We start from the raw sequence: 16,990 nt of genomic DNA, 5'->3' as shown, positions 1-16,990 counted from the left end.
TGGACTTCAGCCACGGTTTCATCTATAATGTCACACTTGAGGATGATTCATAACTCCATTTAGATTGAAGATCACTACTCGGCCATCTATTTCAAAAGAGTATGTTCCTGAAAAAGCATCTAATTTAAACTTTGAGGTCTTCAGGAATGGTCTTCTGAGTAGGATTGATGATGGCTTGTCTGAGTCATTTTGGGGCATTTCCAGGATATAAAAATCAGTGGGGCACGTGAGTCCCTTAATGCCTACTAGTACATCTTCAACAACTCCAACCACTGTAATAATGCTTTTATCTGCTAACACAAAACGAGCTGCCGACCTTTTTAAGGGAGGGAGCCTCAAAACATCATATATAGACAAAGGTATTATACTTACACATGCTCCTAAATCACACATGCATTCAGAAATTATCACACCACCAATAGTAGAATTAACTATACAAGGACCTGGGTCACTACACTTTTCAGGTAAACTTTCCATTAAAGCAGATATGGAACTTCCTAAAGGAATAGTTTCTAATTCATTAATTTTATCCTTATGTATACATAAATCTTTTAGAAACTTTGCATATTTAGGTACCTGTTGAATAACATCAAAAAGGGGAACAGTTACCTCAACCTTTTTGAATATCTATACCATTTTGGATCAGGTTCCACCTGCTTCCTGGGCTTCCTTGCAAGTTGTGGAAATAGAATAGGAATGGTGTCTTCTGCAGTATCTGCGCCTTTTAATGCTTCCTCCTGTTATTGCACTTCTTCTTCAGCTATGTCCTATATGTCCTCTTTCTCTTCAACATCTTCTATTTCCACTACCTCTCCAGCTGAGGCGTGTTCTGGTGGGCTTGGCTCCTCCTGGTTCCTCTCCTGCAGTGTGGTTCCGGACCTTAGGGTGATGGCATTAATACCACTCTTGGGATTGGGTAATGGTTGAGAGGGAATTCCACTGGAGCTCGAAGGTTGGTTATTGGAGTTGGTCATTGATCCAATCTGGGAGACAAGAGCTTGTAAAGTAGCGTTCAGTCCATTTAGAGTGGCATTAATATTATTTTCCATGGTCTGCTGTCTCCGATCCATAGATTGTAGTAAGTCATCATTAGCAGATGAAGAAGGATAGGTAAGTTGAGAGGTCTGCTGTAGGGTATTCTGTGGTCCTTGGGATTGCCTTAGGTGAGGTGCTATGTAAGGCTGATTCTGATTCTGCTGCCTGTTGTTGTTGTTATTCCACCTCTGATTTCCCTGATTATCTCTGCCTCCTCTGTTGTTGTTGTCCCTCCAATTTTGGTTAGAATTGTCTTGCCATCCGTGGTTGTAATTGCCACCTTGATTGTACCCTTGGTTGGGGCGGTCATAGAAGTTATGTGTGGCTGCCACAGTGTTGTCTTCATGCTGGAGCTGGGGACATTCATCAGTATAATGGCTATAATCAGCACAGATTCCGCAAACTCTCTGTGGGACTAACTGTTGGTTTTGCTGTGGTGGAAAAGGTTGAGCTTGCTAAACTTGTTAATTCAATTGCATCTGCTTCAGCAAGTTGGTCATTTCACAGATACTCTGAGTTAAAGCAGTAGTCTCTCTACTAGAAGATACTTCTGCAACGGCTTTTGAATGGCCTTGTTTCTGCCTGTGATTCCTAGTAGATTCAGCTAAGTCACTGATTAATTGCCATGCCTCATCAGTGGTCTTGTACTTTTTTATAGACCCATTGCTAGCACTTTCCAATGTGGTCCTATCTTGGGGCCTCATTCCCTGTGTGACATAACTGAGTAACACCAGCTTGTCAATCATATGGTGGGGGTAAGCTTCCAGAAGATTATTGAAGCGCTCCCAGTACTCATAAAGAGTTTCAGATTCATCCTGAACAATCATGGAAATATCTTTCCTCAGTTTATCAGTAACTTCAGCTGGAAAGAACTTTTCCAAGAATTCTCTTCTCAGTGTATCCCAGTTGGATACAATTGTTACTGGTTGAGTGTAGTACCACTCTCTTGCCTTCCCCTCAAGAGAAAATGGGAAAACTTTCAGCAAAATTGAAGTTTCATCTGCACCATCACACTTGACAGTAGAACAGGCTGCCTGAAAATCTCTCAGGTGCTTGATAGGCTCTTGAGCAGGTAAGCCATGAAACTTGGGCATCAAATTGAGCAGTGCGGTCCTTATTTCAAAGTCTATAGCCACCGCTGGGTGATGCGCTTGAAATGATTGCATTGTAAAATCAGGGGCTCCAGCCTCCTGGATAGTAACTCTCCTGACTGCTGCCATGTTACCTGCACGTAAAACAACCAAATCAGTAGAACGGGGGCTGGTTTCTTTCTCAGGTAACGTTTCAGATCCGCCCTCAGAGAGGACTAACCGACGCCGAGCTTGACTTATTCGTGAAATAGTTCTTTCAATCTCAGGATCGAATATTAGCAAGCTTGGATCAGGAAGCGAACGTGTCATCTAACGAAAGAAACAAGCAGCTCATAGTAGAAAGATTAAATAAAATGCAAATAAATAAATTCCAATTAATAACTTTAGCACTCTATTGCAACTCCCCGGCAACGGCGCCAAAAATTGATGCGGGTGGAAATTGGCGAGTTAAGAATGATTTTAAAATATGCGTTGCAAGTATAGTTCTCAACCAACCAGAAATCTGCTTTATCAATTTAAAAAGGGTGTCACAGAAATTAAAATCAAAATACTGGGAGTATGAGTCCCAGGTCGTCTCCCAACGAGTTACAGAAAAGTGTGCTATTTTATTAATCAGATGTTTTCAAAAAGGTTTGAGTTGAATGGCAGAAAATTAAATTAGAGAATTTATATAAATTTAAATAAAAGCCTTGATTAGGAGTTGATTAGTTGGAAGCCCTATTCTTGTTGCAGTACTCTCAAGATTAATTGATAATTGGGGATTATTCTGTTTAGTTGTCCCTCACTAAGTAAGGGAAAGTTAAACAAGAATCCTAAAAACTATGAATGTGTAGAGAGAAAACCTAGAGGACAGGAAAACTAGATCTAAAAACTAAAACTATGCGGAATGAATGTTGTTGTTGGTTTCTGCAGGTTCTCTGGCTCTAGTCTGCTTTTTTGGGCCGAAAACCAGGTCAAAATAGGGCCCAAAATCGCCCCCAGCGATTCTGCAGATTATGCAGATCGTGCATGTCACGCGGTCGCGTCATCCATGCGGCCGCGTCATTCGGCTTTCTGCTTTGCCACGCGGTCGCATCATCCATGCGGCCGCGTCACTCGTGCTATTCCATGCCGCGCGGTCGCGTCATCTATGCGGCCGCGTCACTGTGGTTTCCTCTTCTTCGCGCGGTCGCATCATCAATGCGACTGTGTCACTTCTCACTGGTCATCTCCTCAATTTCTTGTGTTCCTTCCATTTTTGCAAGCTTCCTCTCTAATTTCCAACTCATTCATGCCCTGTAAAGCCTGAAACACTTAACACACAGATCACGACATCGAATGGAATAAAGGAGAAATAAAATACATAATTAAAGTCCCTAGGAAGCAGGTTTTCAATCATACAATAACTTTAGGAAGGAATTTTAAATGCATGCTTATTTAATGAATAAGTGGATAAAGATCATGATAAAACCACACAATTAAACACAATATAAACCATAAAATAGTGGTTTATCAATCACCGAACTGGACTTGAACAAAAAAGAGAGAGACCGAGAGTGTTTTTGAGAGAACTGTGAAACCTCCGTGACTTCCTGCTTTGATTTTTTATGATTTGATTTGTAACTATAATAAAAAATTTAATTCGATTAAAGTGTTTGTATCTTCTTCCTCTACACGTTGACGTCACTTTTGTTCAGGAGAAGTTGACAGTAAAGTTACTCCCCATCCCTTGTGGTTCGGTCGAAGGTGCAACTAGGTGGAGTAGCCGATTTCTGACGTTTTCTAATTCAATTGTTCGGTCAGAAAATTTTTCTAGAGTTTTTGTTATTTTGATTTCATACGAAGGTAGATTTTGATAACAAGTATTGGATAAGTGAATTGATATTGTGATTGATTATTGATTGGATTTGATTGAATTTATGTTAAATTTTAGTGATATATTGATGTTTGTGATATGTTTGAGGTTCGGTCAGTTTAAGTGCAGCCAAGAACCAAATTATTTGAAGAGTTCGGGGCTGAAATTATGTTGAAAATTGAGTAAAATTTGTGTAGTTAAAGGGCCAAGAGATTAAATTAAAAGTTGTGAAAAATTGATAACCGTAAAACTCGAAGACGGATTAAATTTCAAGTAAATATTTTTGAAAAAAAAGGAATAAGGGTTTCGATTTTGGGAAAAAGGAGAGATCAGTATTTGAGTTTTAGTTTAAAGGGTAAAATTGTATTTTAATAAAAAGATCAAGGTAGAATTTGTAATTATATAAGTTTTTGGGTATTTTGGATAATAAATAAAGTTTGGGATAAAATAGATATTTTATAACAGTTTAGGGTTAATTTAAAAATATTTAAATAAGTGAGGTATCAAACATAATTTTATGAAAATGTTGGATTAAAAATAAAATAATTAAAAGTTTGAGGATTAAAACGTAATTGTTAAAAATTTAGAAGTAAAGTTTTTAAAAGATTTAGAGACACAAAGTTATTTTAAAATCTTATGATTTTCTTTGTGTAAAATATTTAGTGGAAAGCGAGAGAAGAGTGTGATGATAGTTTGGGCTATTAAGTATAAATAAGTAAAAGACTAAAAAAAGAGAAAAGATAAATCAACACATGTGATTATGGGAAGGTCACGAGAGGGTGATATGTATGATTATGATGCCGAAGGATAATGTTAACAAGTCGTGGGCTTTGTATGTGAATGATTGTACAGGGATGTCCGTAGATATGGAATGGCTTCCAGGAGAAGGGGTCACATGCTTCAGCTGGTGAATCATTGCCTGCAAGTACTTGCAGAGGTCATGTTCGACATACTTCATCTGGAGAATCAGTGCCTGGAAGAAGTAGAACATCTAATTAACACTCTGCTCTTTAACCCGAATATGCATTACGAGTTTCCTCTAATAAGAACGGGAGGAAATATAGAATGAAAAGAACTCAACCACCTCAGTTATCCTAGTGGTTGTCTCATTCTTCAGGCTGTGCTCCTCCGTGAAGATGATTTACCTCCCTTTGGTGTCATTAAAATAAACAGAAAAGTCACAAGCGAAGCGACAACACTAAACTTAAAAGTTTGCTTGTCCCCAAGCAAAGAAAAACTGAAAACAGGGAGGGACATAAAAAGTGCACGGAAGAGTAAAACCAAAAATTTGTACAAAAACGAAAAATGATAAAAGGACAAGAAAGGTTAAAATTAGTTAAAATATTTAGGAGGGGGGGGGGCGGATTATATATATGTATATATAAGGGAAAGTGAATCTAATTAGGGGGTGGGGACCAAATCAAATTGATTTGGTAAAGAATTGGTGAGCAAAGGAAAACTGGCGCCTAACTCTCGTTTTTGGGCGCCTAACTTGAATCCTTGGTCCATACTCACAACGCCCAACTTGTCATTCCACAGCGCCTAACTTGATGGCTAGTTCCACACTCACAGCACTTAACTTCAACTGGCATGCTCCTTATTGGTGCCTAACTTGAGGCCTCCCGAGTGCACCAATTATCTCCGTGCCTAACTTGATCCTCCTTGCGCCTAACTTTCCTTGAGCCTTCAAACCTGGCGCCTAACTTGAGAATTCTCAAGTTGGGGGCGGACAAGGCAGCACGAGAATCTCATTGCACAGCTTCATGTGGCGCCTAACTTGAGAAACTTCAAGTTAGGCGCCAACCGTCCAGAGAAAAAATGCCTCTTTGTACGCAGCGTGTGGCGCTTAACTTGAGATTTTCAAGTTAGGCATCACCCAATCCGAGTTAATAGGCTCCAGGGTGTCCGAGACTCGGTATTCAGGAACCTATTTTTGTTCCAATTACTCTGCATGATGCAAATACACGTAAAACAAAGGAAAAATAGTAGAACTCAATGAAAACCAAATAAATAACAAAATCAAAGCAAAAGAAATCAAACTAAGGATACAAAAACATCGAGTTGCCTCCCGACAAGCGCTTCTTTACTGTCACTAGCTTGACGGTCAGCTCCTCTAAGGAGGAGGATCATAGGGGCTCAGCTCTTCACCCCTCACTGTGAACTTCTTTCCTGTGCTCCCATTGATCAACTCTATATGCTTAAGAGACAGGATCATGTTCACTGTATGAGGCAGGATTGGGCATGCAGTGAATACCACCTTCATTCCTGGGGAGAAGTCTTCAGTGGGAATCTTTTTGTTTCTCTATCCCCTGGGTACTTTCTTCTTTTTGATAACCTCCTCCTTGGTAGATGATGTATTCCCGACACTAAAGTTAGGTTTGATGTCAGGAGGAATTTTATTGATTGTCACCAAAGGAGGTTTAAGTTGCAGATTCTGTTGTGCATCATCAGGGGGTTCTTGAAGGTTTGGAGTAATAAGCTCAGTCTGCATGCACCTTTCTTCTTCACCTGCTGAATGCATATCTTTAAAGACATGAAAGACCAGTTGCTCATTATACACTCTAAGCACTAATTCACCCACTTCTACATCAATTAGAGCTCTCCCAGTGGCTAGGAAAGGTCTTCCTAGGATTATAGAGGCATTCTCATCCTCTTCCGTGTCAAGAATCACAAAATTTGCTGGGAGGAAAACTTACCCACTTTGACTAAGATATTCTGCACTAGTCTATATGCAGGCTTTATAGATTTGTCTGCCATCTGTAATGCTATCCTTGTGGGTTGTGCCTCTTGGATTTGTAACTTTTTCATAACAGACAAGGGCATTAAATTGATGCTTGCTCCCAGATCACATAAAGCTTTCTCAAAGGTTGTGCTCTCAATGGTACATAGAATTTGAAAGCTTCCTGGGTCTGGCATCTTCCTTGGCAAGTTATTCTGAATTATGGCACTATATTCCTTAGTCAAGACCACTGTCTCATATCCCTTTAAAGGCTTCTTCTTTGACAACAGATCCTTCATGAATTTGACATAGAGAGGCATTTGCTGCAAAACCTCAGCAAAAGGAATATTGATTTGCAACTTTCTGAAGACTTCCAAGAACTTTGAAAACTGCTTGTCCTTGGTCTCCTTTTAAAGTCTCTGAGGATATGGCATTTTAGGCTTGTACTCAGGTGCCTTAGGTAATATAAGATGAGTGTCAAGAGAGACTGGGAATGGATTATTTGCACACCTAGGAGGGGCGTGTTCCACCTCCTCTTTCTTCTCTACTAGAGCTTCTTTTTCAACTAGCTCCTCGTTGACCTTGGTCTCAAGACCAGCTACTTTACCACTTCTCAATTGACTAGCCTTGCAATCTTCTCTTGGGTTCACCACTGTATCACCAGAAAATGTACTTGGAGACCGCTGATAAACCCCAATTTTGTGGTTTATCTTGTGTAGAATTTGGGTGGGGGGGTTATCAATATTTTCTGCACTTATTCTTATAAAATGCATGGTTTTATGTTTTCTTCTTAATTTTGCTTCACGGTTCAAAACATGTTTCTTTTACCTTAAAAATGCTATATTTTAATCCTCTTCTATTACCATTCGATGCCATGATGTGTTTGTTAAGTGAATTCAGGATCTATAGGGCAAAAATAGTCTAGGAGATGGAAAGGAAGCATGCACAAGTGGAAGGAACATGAAGAATGGAGCTTTGGAGAACTGGAAGCGACGCGCACGCATGGATTAGCGCAGCAGTGAGTGACACGCACACGTGGCTGATGTGCACGCGTGGATTGCAGAAACTCAGATGATGCGCACGCATGGCCGACGTGCATGCGTGACGCTCGGCACGTGACTTCATTAATGAAATCGTGGCTGGCGATTTCTGAGAGGCTCCAGGCCCAAATACAACTTGATTCTGCATGGAGAAGACCCAGGAATTGATGGAGGAAGGGGAGATCCAATCATTCACACCTTACACATAATTTTAGCTAGTTTTTGGTTCTTATTTTCTAGAGAGAGAAACTCTTACTTCTCTCTAGATTTAGTTTATTTTTTATCTTCCTTTGTTGAAATTCTGAATTGAATTTTGTTAATTTTAGTTTCAATTACTTAATTTGAGTTCTCTAGTTTTAATTTTGTTTAGATCTTGTGTTGAAATTGTGTTCTCTTGTTATTTCCCTTTTTCTTCTTACATTATGAACCTTGTGGATCTTGGATTTCTATTAGTGCATTGATGTTTTCTATGATTGAGAGTGTTATTTGAGTTGTTTTCGATTGATAATTATTAGTGGGTATTTGTGATTTCCAATTAATTTGTAATTTAAATATGTCTTTTGTTAATGCATACCGTGTATTTGATAAAATGTTTCCTTTCATTATGGAGTAGTTCTCTTTACTCTTGGCCTAGGCTAAGGGATTGGGTGAACTTGAGTCATTGGATCTAATTGATTTGGTGATTTGCGAACCTTTGTGGTCAAATTGATACCCATTGACACCAATCTACTACTAAGCCAATTAGTAGTTGGATTGGGACTTATGAGTTGAAATCGATCAAGTCATTTAACGTACTTCAAGTGTTGAAGTAGATATTGTACGTACTTCGGGCGTTGAGGTAGACTTAATGAGATTGGTTCCTCATAATTGTCAAGATATGGTTGTTTGACAAGGATGGTGACCCTAATTCCCATGCCTAGCCAAGAGTTCTTTTTATTATTCATATTTGAAACCCAAAAATCCCAATTTCTTGATTCTTATTATAGTTAGTTTAATTGTTTACTTAGTTCTAGAATAGAGGTAGATTTATATGTTCCCTTACTAGATTGAAATTGCTTATACTTGGTTTTAGTTGTTTTGATTTAGTTTCTTGCACTTTAAGATTCCTTGCATGTTAAGTTTAGTAGTTTAAATTTTTGTTTAAGACTTCCAACCCCAAACTTCTAACCAATATTGATGGACATGTTTGCCCATTCTCTTGAGGACGACCCGAGACCAATACTCTCGGTTACTTTATATTCGGGTTGACTTTGTGACAACCAAATCAAAATTTGACGATAGGATTATATGTTGGTCTAGGACTATACTATGACAATGACATTAGCTTTCTATTGATGAAAATTCTAGACCAACGATAAATTCAATCCATCAAATTTTTGGCACCGTTGTCGGGGAATGGTTGCATCATGTGCTTTGATACTGGTTATGTGAATATGTGAATATTGTAGATAGTTTACTTGCTTTCATTACTTTGTTTTTAGTTTAGATTTTCTTTAATGCATGACCTATGACTTCTAAGTTGAATGACTCGGTCTCAACCGAATTCTAGCTTAGCAGAGTTTGATCCTAAAATTGAAAGAACCTTGTTACACACCCGGCAAGCTAGGCGGCGGTTGGATTACACGGCTAGTGCTTCAGCCTCTCTTGAGGAACCTTCCGAAACACTAGATGGAACCAAGAGTGACTTAGAGTCCATAATTTCCGATTCCTCTATTGGCACTACTGATATATCTTTACATACTACAGGTGAAAACCACATGGCAGAGCCACGTAGGATTACCTTGCACGAACATGGAGCACCGGATCTCATTCTTCAACCTTTGCAAGCTAGGTATCCGAATCTTGACCCGAATTTTGAGTTGAAGAATAGTCTGATTAAATTGCTTCCTAAGTACCATGGACTACTGGGCCAAGACCCCATTAGGCATTTGAGAGACTTTCAAGTAGCTTGTTCAGCTCGAAGGCATGGTGCTGATGAGATTGCTATCATGGTTTTTGCTTTCCCCTTCTCTCTTGAGGGGTCGGCAAAAGAGTGGTTCTACTCCCAACCGGATGAAGTGGTGACTGAATGGAACCTATTGAGAAGAGAATTCTTAGATAAATTCTTTCTGCCGGAGAAGACCGACTACACCCAAAAGGAAATTTCTGGCATAATGCAAAAAGACCAAGAGACACTCTTTGAATATTGGACTCGATTCAAGAGGTTGTTGGAATCTTGTCTATATCATGGGTTATATACTCATTTGCTCATTAGCTATTTCACTGGAGGTCTTTGTGTGGCGGATAAGAGATTGCTCACCGCCTCTAGTGGTGGTTCCCTTTCTAAGAACAAGACGGCAACGGAAGCATGGAGTTTGATCAATGATGTCGCCAAGGCTACACAACATGTGAGAGTGAGGAACAATCCTTACAAGAGTGTGGTGGAAGCACCTCCTTCCGCATCGGCTTTGACTAAAGTGCCTGAAGACATGAGTACTCTCCTCACAGAGATTTGCAAAGAACAAAAGGTATTTCACTCAATTCAAGCCATCCAAGACCCACCTCAAATCCTCCAACTTGAAGGACCTCCTAGAGTATGTGGTTTATGCTCTAGTACGCACATTACACCGACCAATGCCATCAAGTCGAAGAGGATTACACTCTTGTGGTAGCCAATGTGAACTATAACAACCGTCTACCCTATCAATCTCAAGGCCAAAATAATTACTGTCATGGTAATAGCTCTAATCAAGGGTGGAGGGACAATGCTTAAAGGAACAACCACAATCAAAGATGGAACCAAGGCAACTCATCTTCTCATTACCACAACAACAACCAATCTTCTTCCCAATACCACAACCAAAACCACCATAACCAACCATACCAACACTCACAACAAAACCAAAACAATAACCATAGATAACAAATGCCTCACCAAAGACAACAAACTAATCAACCTTCTTCTTCTCCCACTAACCAAGGTGATGACTCTAACCGTGCACTCTACCAAGAGCAAGAGAGACTTAGGGCTATGATGGAAAAACGTGAAGAGAACAATAGGAATCTCAATGCACAAGTTAGCACTATGAGTGCTCAAATGTCCTCCATAGCTGATATTCTCTCAAGGTTGGTCCTACCTCCTACCAATAATTCTAACACCAACCAAGCCTCTAGCTCATCCAACCTTCCTTCTCAACCTCTCCCAAACCCAAAGGGTAGCATCGATGCAATCACCTTGAGGAGTGGCACAACGCTTGAGGAAGTTGAATCCAAGCCCATCAAGTTTGCGAAGGATGTTCCTATTGTAGAAGTTGGTGAAACAATGGGATAGATAAAGATGGAAAGGAGGAAGAAGTTGCAAGAAGAAGAACAGTTGAGGGCCAAAGAACCGAAGCAGAAGAGCAACTTAGAGGAAAAAATTCCTATACATTTCCCTACGGTAGCCAAGAAGGCCAAGAAGCATGAGGAGCTTGATCCCAACATAGTGCAAATCTTCAAGAATATGGAGGTAACTATTCCACTCTTTGATGCCATACATCAAGTTCTGAAATATTCTAAGTTCCTCAAGGATGTGTGCACTCATAAAGAGAAGGTTGGTGGACTAGGGGTGAATCTATTAGGCAATTCTATTTCTTCTGTGATGGATGATTTTCCTGAAATATATAGTGATCCCGGTCCTTGCTTGGTATCTTATATGATTGGTGAGATTCAACTTAAGGATTGCATGTGTGATTTAGAGTCGTGTGTGAGCATTATGCCACTCTCAATTTATGAGAAGTTGAACCTTGCACCGTTGAAGCGATCCGGAGCTAGGTTTGTGCTTGCGGACAAGAGTATAATTTCAGTTGTGGGTATTGCTGAGAATTTAGGACTTAATCTTTCTGGAGGATTTCCATATCCTAGAGACACCTCCCATTGATTCGGATAGGCCATCCTCCATCTTACTTGGGAGGCCATTCTTGAAGACATCTCGGTTCTAATTGGATGTATTTTTAGGTGATTACTCTTTTGAAGCCAAAGGAAAGGTGGTGAAGTTCAAATTGGAGGAAATCATAAGGCAACCTCTAGAAGTCCACTCAATTTTTGGTTGTGACATTGTTGAAGATAATGTAATTGAAGAACACTTAAGGAGTGATGAAGAGATAAGTTTCAGTAGAGATGTTGTCAAAAGAGGAGTTAGCAAGGAAAGGGAAAAGATCCACGACTTCCATATCCTCAAGTAAACAAGGCACCCAATCATGGTGCAATTGACAAGTGGAAGCATCTCCCCTTGAAGGACACTCTTACCAAAGCCAACAAGAAGGACGAGATGGATGTCTTTGAGGATGTTCCAAAAGGATGATCTCAAGCTCATGACCGTCCAACTTAAGGACGATAAAGAAAAGTGCTAGGTGGGAGACACCCCACCATGGTATGATCCTCCTTGTATATAGTTTCCTGCATATAGTTTTAGGGTCCTTATTTAATTTTGTTAAGTTTGTTTAATTGTGCTTGATTTTCTTTGATTTTCTTGTGCTTGTTAGAGTCTTCATGAGGATTTCATTGATCTTGGTATTGGTTAAATTGGCAATTTTGAAGAAAAATGCTTGATTTTGAGTATTGCCTAAAATTCTAAGTGTTTTTGAAGTATCTAGCTTGAATGAGTGCCAAGATTGTGCTATAATTGTCCTCCTCTTGTTGTTTTTTTTTTTAAAAAAAGAAATTTCATCGTCCCACGCGTGGGCGTGGATGACGCATATGCATCGATTGCGTTTCCACAGCTCCTGGTACAAAAAACAGAGAGTTGTGCTGATACTATGCAAATTTCATGCTGGGAGCACAACGCTTCCCATGCTTATGCGTCGGTGACACGTACGCATCGCTGGTCCATCTCGCACACCCATGCGTGAGCGTGGGTGACGCGTACGCGTTGTTTGCTGAGTTCGCAACTCCTGGTACAAAAATTAGAGAGTTGCGCGAGTTTTGTGCTGCCTTTGTGCGAGGAGCACAATCTCATCCCACGTGTGCGCGTCACTTGATGCGTACGCGTCCCTCTCCAATTGTGCTATCCACGCATAGGCGTGGATGACGCTTACGCATCACTCGCTTTTTCTCTCCTCCACGCGTACACATGGACGAGGCGCACACGTCACACGTCTGACATAGCTAATGGGACACGCTGCCCTGCTCCCTTCTTTTTCCCTTTCTTTCTTCTACTCTTTCTTCCTTTCTTCTTTTTTCTCCTTACTACCTCTTCTCCGCACACTACCACTGGTGACCACCACCTCCGGTGGTCCCACATTTCTCTCTCCTCTTTGATCTCTTCTCTCTTTTTCTCTTCTGTTTTTCTAACTCATACTCAACCTTACTTTCTCCTCCTTTCAAGGTTGCATTTCTCTTCTTTCTCTTTTGTTTCTTTTTAAAATTTTTCTTTACTATTGCATTTGATTACTTTACTCTCTTTGTTTTGGTTGCATTTTAATTTTGTGTTTGTTTATTTTTTTGTTTACTCTTGTTTCTTTTCTTCCCTTTTTATTTTCTTGTATGGATGTTGAATCTCATTTACTTTTTGAGTTGGTGAATTCTTTCATATCTCTTAGCTTGTTGTGCTATGATAAATAACATTCTATTTTAGGGCATATCCCCCTTGAACTCATCAAACTTGCTTGTTATTTATAATTTGCACACTGATGAACAAATTTTTGCTAGTAAAGAATTTCACAAATAAAGTCTCGTTGAAAGTATAGTTTCTAAACCAACAAGAATCCTTTCATACAAAAGTTTGGTTGTCACAAGTAACAAAACCCCTAAAAAGTAATAACCGAAGTATTTAAACCTCGGGTCGTCTCTCAAGGAATTGTAGGGAGGTGTGTTTATTATTGGTTATGAGAAAAGTATCTTTTTGGGTTTTTGAAAGGTTTGAACAAGGAATGTAAATGACAAGGAAGTAAACTAATGATAAGGAAAACCCTTGCAAGGTATGAGAACTGGACATCCTATCCTAGTTATCCTTATCAATTGTGATGAGAATTGTTCGTTGCTCCCACTTTGTCAACCTCTAACTATGAAAAGACTAGAGTTATTGGAATTCAAATCAATTAGCAAAGATAACAATCATCAATCAACAAGGAGTTTGATAACTCAAGTGTCTCCAATTACTCAACCAAAGCTAAGAATGTGAAAAGCTAAATTAAATTCATAAATAAGAAATACCTCAAATTGCAGTAAATAAGAAATTGAATCTAACATGGAGTTCTTAAACCAAATTGGAAAAATAAATAAACTAGAATGCTAGAACAAATAAAAGTAGAAGAGAACTAAATCAAAAGAACATTGAACCTGAACCAAAGGGGAAAATGAAAGAAGAAATCCTAAATCCTAAAACCTAAGATAGAGGAGAGAGCCTCTCTCTCTAGAAAACTACATCTATAACCTAAAATTATGTGAATAATGGAATGTATGAATGTCTGATTGATTCCCCTACTCTGCAGCTTCTATTCTGTGTTTTTTGGGCCGAAAATTGGGTCAAAAATAGCCCAGAAATTGCCCCCAGCATTTTCTATAATTTCTGTAGATCGTGCATGTCACGCGTACGCGTCAGGTACGCGCACGCGTCGCTGTACAAATTTGCTTCCACGCGTACGCGTCAGGTACGCGCACGTGTTGCTGTGCAAAACTCCAATTCGCGCGCACGCGTGAGTCATGCGTGCGCGTCGATACTCACTGGTTATCTCCTTAGTTTCTTGCGTTCCTTCCATTTTTGCAAGCTTCCTCTCCATCCTCTAAGCCATTCCTGCCATATAAAGCCTGAAAAACTTAACACACGGATCATGGCATCGAATGGTATAAAGGAGAATTAAAATACACAATTTAAGGGCTTAGGAAGCAAGTTTTCAATTATAGAACATAATTAGGAAGGAATTGTAAAATCATGCAATTAGTATGAATAAGTGAGTAAAGAGTTGATAAAAACCACTCAAATTAGCACAAGATAAACCATAAAATAGTAGTTTATCACACACCAAGTGTTTGTGAAAAAGAACCAATGACATCTTTGTTCATTGATGACCTTTTTCTTTCAACATGGTGCTTCTTTTTCGCAACACTTACACTACATGAGCATTGAGTGTCATTTTCATGATTTTTCATCATCAATTTCTCATTGTTTGTGGTTTGCTATGCTTGTAGCATTATGTAAGAATGAGTGGTTCAATGCTCTCTAACCCCATATTCTTCCATTTCTAGACTTTATTGTCTTGGAGTTAAGTGAGCCAAAAGGTTTTCCTATGACCCCCACCATTCTTACATGTGTTTGTCATTGTTGTTATCGATGCTTGAGTTTATTCTTCTCATGCTTTGTATTTGCATTCTTCTTTCACTCTTGCATCTCATGCTAGTGATATGCTTCCATGATTATATTGTTGTCTTGCTTCTATGTTGCAGTTGTCATGTCTTCAGGACACTTTACTCTTTTGTGGTGTTAATCTTCACTTGAATTGTATTAATTCAGGTTAATGTTTTTCTCTTTTTTTCCTTTTGAGGATAGACACTAAAAAGGGAAGGAAAAGACCTCCAAAAAGCCGTCTACAAAGAGAGCAACTCAAAGAACAACCGTCAAGGCGCAAACTTTCTTGAAGGCCAACCCACTTGCTGAGCGTTTAAAGAGCTCTAGCTGCATTGAGGAGGCAGAAAAGGAAGTTTCCGCAAGATTCACCAACCCACCTATGGCGGAAACTGACAATCCGGAGTCCACCTCGAATCGTGGCAAAGAAGTAATCAAGGGGTGAACAAGGAGACGTCCTTGTCTCACCATCCTATAGCCATTGAGAGTGACACTCCCGGACCCACTCTGTTCATCATTGATAGCACGGAGGACCGTGCAAATTTCTAAGTGTGGGGATGTCGTTTACTGGCTTTCGTTGGTAATAACCCTTCCTTTCTTTTCAACACCCAAATTTTAATTTTCTTTTATCAATTAGGATAATTTGCATTGCATGGCTAGTTTTTGCATTTAAACACTCTTTGCATTGTAGTTATTTTTTGCTAGGATTACTTGGTTAAGGTGAGGATTTCTTTTCCAGGAAACTGTTTTCAGGGCACCCTACCAATTTGAAATTTTTTTTGTTGAACTTGCTTGAAGGAATTAATTTTAGAAAAGGTTTTTGAGCTAAGAACACACAAGCATGTGACTTTTGAGCCCAATTGCGTGGTTACATCTTATAACTACTTATTTTCATTCTTGTGTGCATTGTTCTCTCTCTATGATTGCAATCCTAGATTTGTTTGATTCTATATGTCCATTATTTTTTGTATGAATATATTTATATGATCGAGGCCATTATTTCAATAGCTCACTTACCCAAATAGCCTTAACCCTTTTATCTACCATTGTTAACCAATTTTGAGCCTATATTAAACCCCCTTTGTTCTTTAATTTAGCACATCAATACTCCTAAGTGAAAAACAATAAATGTCCTTTGATTTGGATTTTTGATTAGCTTAGGCAAGTGAGGGTGTGTCATTTAAGCGGGAAGGAAGCTTGGGAACATTGGTAGAGGTAAAAAAGTGTTTTTGTAGTCTTTATTGAAAATATTGGGAATTGGGTGCATACTCATGTATTGAATGTTTGAACCGTATGCATTGGCACTGTTGTATATAATTCATCAAAAGAGAAAAAGCAAAATAAAAATGATAGAAAAAAATTTTGTAGAAAAAGAAATAGAAAAATAAAAGAAACAAAAAAAATATAGAAAAAGAAAGAAATAAAAAAGGGACAAAATACCCTAAGGTGAAGCGAATAATAACCAATGCATATGGGTTGTGAATTGAAAGAAAATGCATGAGTGTGTGAAAAGTGAATGAATGGGTAGTTAGGTTGTGCATTAGAATTGTATAGGTTGTTATGTGTGTGTTAGGTAAGAGCATAGGTTAATCAAGGATTCAAATTTCAACCTCACTTGGCAACATAGGCATCCATACCCTTACCCTAGCCCCATTACAACCTAAAGATAAGCCCTCATGATGAATGTAAGCATGCAACGAATAACCATCGATTGGTAGATGAAAAACAAATCTTGGAAAGCATGATTAGAGGAGAATTGAGTGATGGTGCACAAAATCGTGATTCACACTTTTCACAACTTTGCACAACTAACCAGTAATTGCACTGGGTCATCCAAGTAATACCTTACGTGAGTAAGGGTCGATCCCACAAAGATTGTCGGCTTGAAGCAAGCTATGGTCTTCTTGTAAATCTTAGTCAGGCGGATTCAAATGTTTATGAGGTTTTGATAATTAAAAGATAAATAAAACA

The 16,990-nt window shown here is 39.1% G+C and overlaps 1 protein-coding gene across 1 annotated transcript in view; it reads left to right on the top strand.

Annotated features, from left to right (window-relative positions):
- The window catches only part of LOC107610152, a 19,994-nt gene extending 15,666 nt beyond the window's left edge, over positions 1-4,328 (top strand). Inside the window, exon 4 of the mRNA XM_021108052.1 lies at positions 4,315-4,328. The gene's annotated coding sequence lies outside the window, so the exon portion shown is untranslated. The remainder of the gene's footprint in view (positions 1-4,314) is intronic.

This window comes from Arachis ipaensis, chromosome B07 (assembly GCF_000816755.2).
Source record: "Arachis ipaensis cultivar K30076 chromosome B07, Araip1.1, whole genome shotgun sequence".
NCBI classification, from domain to species: Eukaryota; Viridiplantae; Streptophyta; class Magnoliopsida; order Fabales; family Fabaceae; genus Arachis; species Arachis ipaensis.
The sequence above is the reverse complement of the archived record's forward strand: the minus strand, read 5'-3'. Positions and strand labels throughout refer to the sequence as shown.